The following is a 13,314-nucleotide window of genomic DNA, read 5'->3' on the forward strand; positions in this document are numbered from 1 at the left end:
ATCGAGAAAACAGGAAGAAGTTGTCTGGAACTATGAAAAAAAAAAAGCAAAATATACAAAGTGAGTAGTCCATGTGCAAGATAGGCAACATCGAGGATAATCTGAGCTCGGGAGCGGCGTGGTCCCGTGGCTAGCGTGAGCAGCTGTGGAGCGAGATGTCGTCCGTTCAAGTCTTCCCTCGAGTGAAAATTTACTTTCTTTATTTTCGCATAGTTATGATCTGTCCGTTCGTTCATTGACGTCTCTCTTCACTGTAATTAGTTTAGTGTATGTGTTTTGCGACCGCACCGCAAAACCGTGCGATTAGTAGACGAAAGGACGTGCCTCTCCAATGGGAACCGAAAACATTTGATCGGAAGGTCATAGGTCAACCGATTCCTCCACAGGAAAACACGTCTGATATATTCTATGCGACACTGGTGACGGCATGTGCGTCACATGACACGACTATGTTTTCGACCCACCTAACTCGTATACTTGGCGAATGGGTAAAAAGATTCTTCTACCTTGCCCGATTTAGGTTTTCTTGTGGATGTGTTAATCACTCCCAAAAAAGTGATGAAAACATAAGAGTTTGTCACATAAACTGAAAATAAAAAATTAAACTTTTCACTCGAGGGAAGACTTGAACCAAGGACCTCTCATTCCGCAGCTGCTCACGCTAACCACGGGACCACGGCGCTCCTGATTTCACACTACCCTGGATGTTGCACATAGAGTACTCACTTTGTATATTTTGCTTATTTTTTTCATAGTTCCACACAACTTCTTCCTGTTTCCTCGATTGATCTGTGTTCAGTTTTTCAAGGCCTATCCACTGTGCCAACTTATAACTAAATCTGAGGGGGGTGCGATGGGGAGGTTCCCTTGTGAGAAGCCTTGCGCAGCTGGCCACGCACTGGAGTCGGCATGGCACAACATCGCTGTCGGTACCCTATACAACCACACCGACTCTCTTCCTACGTGTCTCGCAGTGGTCTGCGCTGCAAGAGATAGTTATTTAGGCTTTTGACAGGTGATCACACTAATGTGGCTGTAAAGTGTATTAGCAACCAACGGCCAGAGCTGGCTGTGTACGGCACCAACGTCAGACATCAAATGGAGTGCAACTTGTCAGAGTTGCCGTCCGAGTTCCATTTCACCTTGAAGATCGGAACAGTATTGGTGACTAAAGAAGGCACGTGCCAGCGGCAGCCTCCACTGAGCAGGTGGGCACATTGGTCAGCAGAGTGTAGGTTTTACGGCAGAGGTCGGCGGATTTCGGGACAGGGCGCCTGTCGGTGAGCGTAGCGCCAGGGTGTGGCGCCGCCGTGTATCATCGCCACAGCCGCCGCTTCGGCAGCTCATAATTCTGGCAGGCCGCGGGCGTGTCCCAGATCCGGCGGCTGCGACACATACATAAGCGCTTCCAGAAAGTCTAAATCACGACCGGCCGCGTGTACGCCCCGTCCGCGAGAATTACCGACGGCCTGAACTTTTTTGGCGACGCGGCGCCGCGAGCCGGCAACAAATCACCGCCCCGCTTATCGCAAATAGTGGGGGTTGCCGCGCAGCAGGCGCAGTCCACGTGATACACCGGGGTGACCGACCTAGCTGCGTGCTGTTATACGGAAATCAACCGGGTGTAATATTTGCAGCTGCCATATGATCTTGCACATTCTGTTCATTGCCACTGTTTTCCAAGACGGCCGGTATACCTCCCTTAACAAGATTTTCCATACCATTTCGCAGTACTAAAGAAACGTAGGTTGCTACAAGGCTACACCATTTAATAGTAAGGCGCGCTCATACAGTCTTGGGCTACTTGTTATTAAGAGGGGGAGTCATATGATAACCTTAAAAATGTAATTAATAAGCAACTTTTCGTGCTGTTGTTTTGTTAATTGGCACTACTGCTCCCAATGATGTAAGGAATGCCCTACAAGCGACAGCATACTACAGACAAGCGATACGCGGCCACAATACCAGTTACAAATGGCTGCCATGCTTGCAACAGGCACCAAGGAAGAACAGCGTTCTATCACACATTTTCTGAGCAGAGAAGATAACAAACCTATTGAAATCCTTCGAGGAATGGAGGCGCACAATGGTGATGCATGTATATCGCTGCATCTAGTGAGTAAATGGAGTAGAAAGTTCAGAAATGGCGTGCCTTCTGCGACAGCCGCTCGGTGCTCGGGTCAGGAACAACGCATTGTGACAGCAGAGTCTACTGCAGCAGTTCAGCGTGACGGTAGATGAAATAGCTACAAATCTCAACATCTGCGACGGCTCACCTGAAGATGACTGGCAGGTTCACAGTTGAAACATCGTGCGAAGTATTGAACGACGACCGGCTGCAAGCCCGAAATTTGTTTGAACAGTCAATTCGCCGGGAAAATTTTAAAATTCATACCTCCAACCTCATCACCAAAACCGGGAAGGATTTGATGAATCGGCTTTGGAATGGGAACACTTCACGCCTAGGGGAAACACCATCACCAATACGGCACTTTCCAATAAGTAAAAAAAAAAAAAAAAAAACAGCTTCGGTTTGCAAGAAGACCAAAGCGACGTGGTGTCATTTTCCAATAGACAATGCTCGGCCTCACACTACCCGTGCAACATTTGCAAAAATCGATGACCTGCCACATACACCATACTCACTAGACGGCGCACCAAGTTATTAAAACATTTATGGCACACTCAGAGAGGCGATGGGAGGAAAGAAATTTCGCTCCGATAATGAGATGCTGCAGGCGGTGCACGAGTGGCTGCGTGGACCAAAAGTAATTTTGCAGAGAAATCCGTGCACTTCCTGCGCCCTGAGGGGTGTGTGCTGTACGAGAGAAACTGTGTCGAAAAATAGCACACTTATGTTCTACTTTTGTTCAATAAAAAATTAGAACGATCTTGAAAGTTTTCATTCGATTCCTCCTCGTACAATTAACTTTCATTTACCTTTCAAAAATGTTAAGTTTCTTCCGCATTCGTGACAAACTTCCGAACAGACTAATTCGCCACCACCCTTTTGCAAACATGTCTGGACTTAGTGTATTCGGTGCTGTCGCAGTGCGGTGTCGCATTCCACCCAAAATCGTTGTAAAGGGAGACGCATAGACACAGTCCTTCAGAGACCTCCATATAAAAAAAAAAGGCACATACAATACGATCAGGCGACCTTGGAAGCGAATGGTGCGATGCATGGTCAGGACGTCCCTTATGGCAGACCCATCGTTGAGGCAGCTGATTGTCAAGAAATGCAAGTGCCAGTAGGGTGGTGTTCTGTACCGTTGAAAAACGAAATTTTCAGCCTGCTCTCGCATGTTGGCAATCAGCGAGCAAGTGAGCGAGCTGACTGTACGATGAATATCCCTGAAGACAACCACTAACAACTGGTGCTACAGTACAATTTTTAGTTTCGATGAATAATTTAAATTTCACTAAATTTCACCTCCAGAGTTTATCTTGTAATGAGTCTTCATTTGTGGGATATGCTCTTGTGAAAGATGCTGGAGCTACACGTACGTTGTCTAATTTTAGATTTCTCTTTCCCTCATTACACACAGTTTCTCGGACGAAGGCTTTAGTTTGGGGCGGAGTTTTCTGCGAAACATTTCGTTTCCTGTTGCGATGGGCACCATCTGATGCTTTGCTCAGTATTTTGAGCAGTAGCCTGTTAAAAACAAACACTTACCAAAGCATTAAACTTCGGAAATTTAAACAAATATTTAGCTAGCTGTTATCTCTTATTTAGGGGTTTCAACGTCTTGTTTATCAGAACCAATTCAAAGAAATATCATAAATCTTTTTAAAATAAAACTAACGTTATTAGCTTTTTTCACAATTATTCTTCTCGTCTATATATTTGCAGGCCTCTGCCGCAGGAAAGCTTCGAATTGTAGCTTGTAACAGGGCGGTGTGTCATGTATCTATGTCGATGCATGAGATACAGCAGGCTGTAATCCAATTTCGAATATTTCGTCCACACATGGAGCACCCTCCCTCCTTCAGCACGACAATGCCGGAACACACATGAGCGCGGAGACATCTGCAACATTCCGAAGCCTTGGTTCACTGTCACCGAACATCCTCCGTATAATCCCGAGTTAGTCTCATAAGACTTTCATCTGTTTCCAAAACTTAAATAACACCTCCGAGGACTTTACTTTGATAGTGATAAGCATCACAACCTGAGGTGAGGTTGTGGTTCCGTAAACAAAGCCGAACATTCTACATTTACGGTATCAATGAAGTAGCCGGCCGCGGTGGTCTAGCGGTTCTAGGCGCTCAGTCCGGAACCGGGGGACTGCTACGGTCGCAAGTTCGAATCCTGCCTCGGGCATGGATGTGTGTGATGTCCTTAGGTTACTCAGGTTTAAGTAGTTCTAAGTTCTAGGGGACTGATGACCACAGATGTTAAGTCCCGTAGTGCTCAGTACTATTTGAACCATTTTCAATGAAGTGGTCCCTCGTTGGGGAAATGGGTTTGTCTCTAAGGTGATTGTGTTGAGAAATAACAACGTAGACATGAAGAATAAAGATTTAGAATTTTAATAAACTTTATTTTTATTTAAAATCTGCAGATGTAGAGGTAATTTCGGGAGTACCGCAGGGAAGCGTGATAGGACCTTTATTGTTTACAATATACATAAATGACTTAGTTGACAACATCGGTAGCTCCGTGAGGCTATTTGCAGATGACACGGTTGTCTACAAGAAAGTAGCAACATCAGAAGACTCGTACGTACTCCAGGAGGACCTGCAGAGGATTAATACATGGTGCGACAGCTGGCAGCTTTTCCTAAACGTAGATAAATGTAATATAATGCGCATACATAGGGGCAGAAATCCATTCCAGTACGATTATGCCATAGGTGGTAAATCATTGGAAGCGGTAACGACCGTAAAATACTTAGGAGTTACTATCCGGAGCGATCTGAAGTGGAATGATCACATAAAACAAATAGTGGGAAAAGCAGGCGGCAGGTTGAGATTCATAGGAAGAATTCTAAGAAAATGTGACTCATCGACGAAAGAAGTAGCTTACAAAACGCTTGTTCGTCCGATTCTTGAGTATTGCTCATCAGTATGGGACCCTTACCAGGTTGGATTAATAGAAGAGATAGACATGATCCAGCGAAAAGCAGCGCGATTCGTCATGGGGACATTTAGTCAGCGCGAGAGCGTTACGGAGATGCTGAACAAGCTCCAGTGGCGGACACTTCAAGAAAGGCGTTACGCAATACGGAGAGGTTTATTATCGAAATTACGAGAGAGCACATTCCGGGAAGAGATGGGCAACATATTACTACCGCCCACATATATCTCGCGTAATGATCACAACGAAAAGATCCGAGAAATTAGAGCAAATACGGAGACTCACAAGCAGTCGTTCTTCCCACGCACAATTCGTGAATGGAACAGGGAAGGGGGGATCAGATAGTGGTACAATAAGTACCCTCCGCCACACACCGTAAGGTGGCTCGCGGAGTATAGATGTAGATGTAGATGTAGATGTAGAAAAACCTTCATGGGTTTTCGCATAAATAATTCGAACGCATTACTTTTTAGCACACCATCGTATTTTATGAGATACACGTGGTTGAAATGTAGAAGCGTTGTCTGCGTTTAATCACTGCTATGCGAGAATGTCGCTGTGGAAGCCACAGAAATTTATGGCATCTGAGAGGCTTCAACAAAAAGTAGCACTCCAATTAAACAAGTCGGTGAAACGCGCCGAGTGAGTTCTTGGACCAAACAATCTTCTTAACTTGGCTAACGCTGCCTGAATTCGGTTGACATTACGGTGTGACTGTCGTGAAACGCATCCTGCACAATCTGCTGCTGTCGGCTGATTGGTTGTTCGGGGAACAATCAAGTGGAACCTCACAGGACGCAACGCGAGATGCTGGGCCGAGCAATTCAAGTTTACGACGACGACGTAGAAAATTCGTCCGGCTTTCTGTACCGTCTTCACAGAAGTGGAATTTTTCCGACGTCTTTACGCTCCACTTTAGTACGTTTCATTCACTGTCTTGCCTTCCTTTCCCTATTGTCCGGGGTAGTGGGTTTCTGCTTAATGAGGACAGAATGAGTTACGGTTGCATCCCTCCAGATACAGTGCTACTCGTTGTTACGCTTTCGAAACCTATCCGAAAACAACTTGCATGGAAAAGTAATTTTTCTCTGTCGTTTGTGCGAGCGGTTCAGGACCGTGTGCTGCATGTTAGGGAACTCGCCAACTGCCGGCGACCCACGTGAGCTGCCGTGCGGTGCTAACGGCCTCATTACTGCTGTTCTAAGCAGCGCAGGCCGTCATCTCTCCAGATACCCGCCGCGATACGGCCCCGCCCACCACAGACACATCCCGAATTTAGGAGCAGGTCGCTCCTCCACTCCTGCAAGCCCGCGGAGCGGCCGTAGGTGTTTACGGTCGGAGTTGCTAAAGGGTCGGCGTGTCGGTCTGTCTCTCTAGTTTACGGCCTTCCAAAAATAGCGGTGCCTCTGCATAACGTCGTCTCTTTTGACAGCTGCAGTACATTCCTCCACAGCTCTCTTTCCCGTTTTAGAGCAGCAAAGTCGAGCATCATTAACATGTATTAGACTATGTATTCTGTGATAAGTAAATCATCAGTGACAAAAAAGGAATTCCAGTAATAATAAAAGTCGTGATTAATATCAAAACTGTGCAGAGACAGCAGTATAAATCCCATAATTCTGCAACAAAGTTAGCGAGGCCAGTTAGGTGCCTACGGTAACGGGGGCGTTGGGAGGTGTACGGTCTAAGAGGAAGGAAGTTTAGTGTAGCAAAGGAAACAGCCTATACAGACAACTAATATCGAGTCCGGCTCTGGTCGGAAGTTGATAAAGCTGCACGTGATGAAATGGAAGGACCTGAAATTATCGTAATAAATAACTCAAGTGTTGTAGGATAAGGTATTAGAAACAATACAAAGAATTCTACGAGAAAGTCATTGAATGAGGTATACAGGGTGTTACAAAAAGGTACGGCCAAACTTTCAGGAAACATTCCTCACACACAAATAAAGAAAAGATGTTATGTGGACATGTGTCCGGAAACGCTTAATTTCCATGTTAGAGCTCATTTTAGTTTCGCCAGTATGTTCTTCCACCAACACTCAATGGAGCACGTTATCATGATTTCATACGGGATACTCTACCTGTCCCGCTAGAACATGTGCCTTTACAAGTACGACACAACATGTGGTTCATGCACGATGGAGCTCGTGCACATTTCAGCCGAAGTGTTCGTACGCGTCTCAACAACAGATTTGGCGACCGATGGATTGGTAGAGGCGGACCAATTCCATGGCCTCCACGCTCGCCTGACCTCAACCCTCTTGATTTTCATTTATGGGGGCATTTGAAAGCTCTTGTCTACGCAACCCCGGTGCAAAATGTAGAGACTCTTCGTGCTCGTATTGTGGACAGCTGTGATACAATACCCCATTCTCCAGGGCTGCATCAGCGCATCAGGGATTCCATGCGACGGAGGGTGGATGCATGTATCCTCGCTAACGGAGGTCATTTTGAACATTTCCTGTAACAAAGTGTTTGAAGTCCCGCTGGTACGTTCTGTTGCTGTGTGTTTCCATTCCATGATTAATGTGATTTGAAGAGAAGTAATAAAATGAGCTCTAACATGGAAAGTAAGCGTTTCCGGACACATGTCCACATAACATATTTTCTTTCTTTATGTGTGATGAATGTTTCCTTTAAGTTTGGCCGTACCTTTTTGTAGCACCCTGTATGTTTTAAAAAATCTCTCTTCCGTCTTATTCTTGACTACATTTAGTACAAGCTGTGCTGAATGGCTGTAATAAAGGTGCATACCACGAATCCACAGTGCAATATGCCTTTATGTCCCAAGGATGGTCAGGTTGTGATCGAAATCGAGTATCCAATTAAAAATAATTGCAGCTGTGTATTGCTTGATACGGTTTCTAACTTTTATTCTTGACGATTTTCCATCAGTCTGGGATTCGAGTCTCGTAGTATTAATAGTGGAGATACAGCACAGAGCCACGCGTTTCGTCGTCTAGTCGTCAGAAGAACGTCACGGAAAGGCAGAAGTAACGCTTAAAACTACTTCACGAAACGTGCAGGATGCCAGAGTTAGACGAATTCGAACTTATACAGAGGCGTACGACGTCATTCTTTTCAGTGGGCCTTTCCTTGCTGCGGACAGAAAAAGAAGGAGAAAAACAGATGGTAGTACGCGATGTACCTATGAAGCTGAAAAGAATATAATATACTTTATGATTCAGAATGTCCGCTTCCGTAGCTCAGTGGTCAGCGTGGCAGAGTGCCATGCGAGGGTCCAGGTTCAATTCCCGCGGGTTCAGTTCCCAGCTGAGTCGGAGATTTTCTCCGCTCGGGCACTGGATGTTGTGTTGTCCTCATCTTCATATCATCCTGATCGACGCGCAAGTTGCCCAAGTGGCGTCAACTAAAAAGACTTGCACCGAGTGAACGGTCTACCCGATGGGTGGCCCCAGCCACATGATATTTCATGGTTCAGTAGGCGTCATATACTTTTAGAAAAAATAAATCAAGTTTCCGAAAAGAAAGAATAAGCTGTTGCAGTGTTATTTCCCACCGCTTAAATGTGTTTGCAGCTAATTACTGAATAACTATCAAAGAGACCCCTCCCCCGAACACACTTCAACAGTTGATTCCTTTTTATCTGACTTTCCTGGAGTATTCACATTCATTTGGCGTCGCTGTATCAGTTGTTTGCATGTCCCCAAATCACGAAGACTCGACGGGAACTGCCGCTATTGCACAATTTCACTCTTACACGGTACAATATGTTGCGCAATATATCGCGTGAGCGTCAGTATTTTCAAAGCTCTCCAGTCTTCTTCAGTATACCGTGCAGACTGTGGATACAGCTCTTAGATACTTGAATACTCAGTACTGCGTGATAAACATCGAGATTGAGGGCCACTAAATGTGGGCACGAAGTACCGTCTGCAAACAGGGTTACCAAGTGTCCGGTTTTTTACGGTCGTATCCGAACAAATACAACTACGGATTGTCTAGCTTTTATTAGACGTTTTAGCAATGAAGTAGAGAACGCACAACTAAGGCCCGTACGAAGGTAATGACGTGACTGCGAGGAATAATAAGGAGTAATAAACAATTATACTATGAGAATGTGTAGACGTACCAACCACTGCTAATGAAGAAAGAACGTAAAGTTGGGTTACAGCACATTCTTCGATTAGTGGCAAAATTTCACGTAATTCATTGATTAAGAAAAGACGATTTTGCCTTTAAAACTTTTGACCCGTGAAATGTCAACAACTTATTTCACATCACTTCATAATGAAAAATGTTGTTCTGATTGACTGAAACTGGTAGAATATTGCTTCAAAATTCCAGGTCATAATGATAACGTCAAAAGGGTGTTCGCTTTCACAAACGCTCCTTGGACAAAATAATACAATAAACTGCAAACGGACACATTCGCAAAAGTGGTGTTATTGCTGCGTAGTTTTAAATTATGCTTTCAAGGTTTTTCCAAGAAAAATCACTTTATTGACAAAATCGGTTCAAATAAGAAACATTAATACTTAACTACAGATCATTGTTTCTCAGTCCCAGAAGAGTACACAATTGCTTACTTTCTTTAAAGAAGAAGTTTTAGTTTATTTTGACGTAAGAGGATCCTAGGAAGAAGACGCAGCACTTTTTTTATCATCATAATTACCAAACTATAAGGATGTTCACTGATTTTTTTTTTAAGTTTAAGCACGTTTAAGATTGATCTCGCGCAAAAACACTCGCTGCAATTGATAAATCTATGTAAAATTGGTAGTCCGGCTTTGAGGGCAAAATATTTGGCTTAATATAACGCCGTCCGGCTTTTCTATTTTTGTACCTGGCAACCCTATCCGCAAGGCACTGTGCCGTGGCTTATGGGGTGCACATGCAGAAAGAATATCTAATCTTTCCACGGTCTTGGTACAGCCTTCAGAAATGACGGGACGGCTATTTTACGTACGCAACCCATGCCATAGAGTACACGCTAGGTTAGCAATGAGATCGACGTAGCGCGTTACGCCGGCAGTTGCCACTGGTTCTCACGAACTCACCACAATTTTCGATTCACGCCGGCGTAAGCCCAACCGCGAAGCACCACGAACATGTTCTAGTTCTCTCTCTCTCTCTCTCTCACTCTCTCTCTCTCTGTGTCTTTCATCCTCTCTCTCAGTTTCCACCTCTCTCACTATCGCGCGAACCCGCCAGTAAATTAATATACGCGCGACGCTGAATCGGCAATTTGGTGCGCCGTTACGGTTTGTCCAAGCCGTTCTACTAATGAAAACGCGCGCCGGTGTACGGGGCACGGGGACGGCTGCCACCGCGGCGCGGAGAGCGAAGGGGGAAAAAGAAAGGGGCAAAAAAGCAGCGCGCCGGTTGTGGAATGAGGGCTGGTCGGGGAGCGCGCGGCGCGCGGCCTGCGCTGGATTGACGGCTTGGCGAGGCGCGGCATGTGCTGTGGCGGCGATGTCGGCCGTGTCGTGTCGCGGTGGGCGCGAATTACACCCTGTAATGAGCGGCCGCGTTCTGATTAAACATGGCGCCCGCCAGCGCCAACACGCGCCGATCTGCCTCAACGGCCGCCCGTTGCCACACCGACACCTGCCCGCGCGCGACGAACGAGCCGCGCCGTTTGGCACCGCAAGCGCTCGCGTTGCGGGCCCGACGTGGGGCCGCCGCTATGCGTTACGCCCAGTATCCTACATGCCCCCGGCGATGTTAATACGCCCGCAGTTATCAGTGCGTGGAGCTCGTGTCGTTCGTTAAGGTACAGCAGAATTTGTAACTTGCCGAGAATGTGTGCTCTCCGTGTCCTGTGCTTCGAGTCGAGGAGCGTTACCAGTCAAACTGATGCCAGCAATGTTCAGTATGTTCTGTGATGGCAGTACAACGGTTGATCAATTAGAAATGAAAGTAAGCAGCTATCTCTGATTCGACTGCCAGTTGGCCGCAGCCATTAGTCACAAATACAATCTATTCTCTTGAATAAACGTTCTCTAGTTCTCAGAAGAATGACAGCAATTTTTCAATCATTATCGAAATCGTCACCTTCGGGTGACATCTCAGGCTTCTACGAATGATCTTTTACAATTACTGGACTGCAGCTTTGTCTGTCGAATGAGCGTCGGGCGAAGATGACACGCTGGGCTCTGTCAAGAATCAGCTGTGTTTACACTGGCTATAACACTTACGTTCGATAACGAGGGTATTTACTTCATGTAACTTCTATGTCCTCCTATGTACAACAATATCTGTGTTGCTATGTTGACTGCTCAACCGTCCGTGAGCTGTCTGCCAATGTGTCCGGAAAGCCATACTTCACACGAAGGGGTCAAAAAAAGAGGGCAAGTCCACCAAGATATGAGCTACGGTCTGTAAGGCACCACAACAACAATGAGTGCGGGAGGGGGGGGGGGGGGAGAGCTCATTACACAAACTTAAATTATGGGTTAACGGGGTATGACAGATGCGGAGACGACATAGGGCTGTGGATTCCTTCCGGGAGAAGCGGAAGCAAGAGCGCCATGTTGCAGTAGTCTCCTTCATTGTGCAGAATTTATTGGATGGAGCAGTTACCCACCAAATTCCATTCCATTTCTGAGTGAGCAGAGGGTTTGCACGCCAAAAAATCCTCACCTGGGATCGGCAAAACGAATGGGGAGCGAGTAAGAACACCTCTAGCCAAACGGTCGGCCATTTCATTCCCCGGGATGTACACATTACTTGGGATACGGAGAAAAACAAGTGAGAAGGCCGCACTACGAAGGTCAACGACAAGGTCATCACTAGTGGAGGCAAGAACAGCATTGGTCAATAACCTGGAGACCGCTCATTGAGTCAGTACATTCTAAAACACGGTCAAGGGAGGTCCGTCTAATGAAATATATGGCTATGCTAGCGGCTATCAGCTCAAATGGTTCAAATGGCTCTGAGCACTATGGGACTTAACTTCTGTGGTCATCAGTCCCCTAGAACTTAGAACTACTTAAACCTAACTCACCTAAGGACATCACACACATCCATGCCCGAGGCAGGATTCGAACCTGCGACCGTAGCAGTCCCGCGGTTCCGGACTGCGCGCCTAGAACCACTAGCCCACCGCGGCCGGCGGCTATCAGTTCTGTCGTAAATACGCTACATGGTCGTAGCAGCGAATGGCATGACATACCGGCAGGAGATGTAAAAGTGTGTCCCGTCTGAACTACAGTTTTAGAGCCGTCGGTGTAAATGATGGTAATATCCTTGAGGTCTTGAAAAACTGGACGTAATAGACGCCGGAATGTTATGGATGGGGATCGAAACTTTAGGGCCTTGGAAGAGATCAGTCCTAATGCATGGCCTGGGCGCCATCCAAAGGGGAGTTCCCGAGTGAACACGGCGATCACAGTCCAGGGAAGGGAGATGCAGACCTGGTAGAGGGAAGCGAGGCGCATTCCAACTGGTAATTCCACTCGAGGGTGGGTATCAGGAGGACGACACCCCTCAAATGCAAAGAGAATGGGATATGTGGGATGATCACGGAATTGTCGAATGGCGGTTGCATAGGAGACCAAGAGCTGGTACCGTCGAATCTGAAGAGGGAGATCCCCGGTTCAGAAAGGGACTGTCAACTTACACAGATGGTCGGTTGAGAATCGTAGCTCCCGGAAGCCACAAAGATAGGGGGACGAAAGGGCCGAGGTTCGAGAACCCAGAATAATCTGCGGGCAACCATCCTTTCAAGCAGGTTACATAGTAGGTCCTACGTTGGTCATACTTATCGATCGGTAGCTGCCGAGAGACGGCTTAAGGACTGGGACAGCTATGTCATCTTGCCATTGCGAGGGGAACACGCCTTGGAGCAAAATATGGTTGAAGACCCTGTTGTCTTTAGAGAACAGGTGTTGGATCATCTCATTGTGAATCGAATCACATTAAGGGTCTGGACGTGTGGAGTTTGGAAGATAAGAGATGGGGTACTGGCGAAAATGAAGCTGTGAGGACGGGTCGTGAGTCGTGCTTGGGTAGCTCACTACGTAGAGCACTTGCCCGCGAAAGGCAAATGTCGCGAGTTCGAGTCTCAGCCTGGCACACAGTTTAGATCAGTCGGAAATTTCAGATGTAAGGTTTAATCTGCGGTCGACAAGGCCATGAAAATCAGGCGACCAAGCTTGTTTATTACAAGGCTGTGCGAGGTAAGTGGCCGGGATCTTCTTTAAGGTACCTACCATAGTGATTTAGAGAAACCACAGGAAATGATTTCAGACCTGAATCGCATTTGTG

This window comes from Schistocerca americana, chromosome 2 (genome assembly GCF_021461395.2).
Source record: "Schistocerca americana isolate TAMUIC-IGC-003095 chromosome 2, iqSchAmer2.1, whole genome shotgun sequence".
NCBI lineage: Eukaryota > Metazoa > Arthropoda > Insecta > Orthoptera > Acrididae > Schistocerca > Schistocerca americana.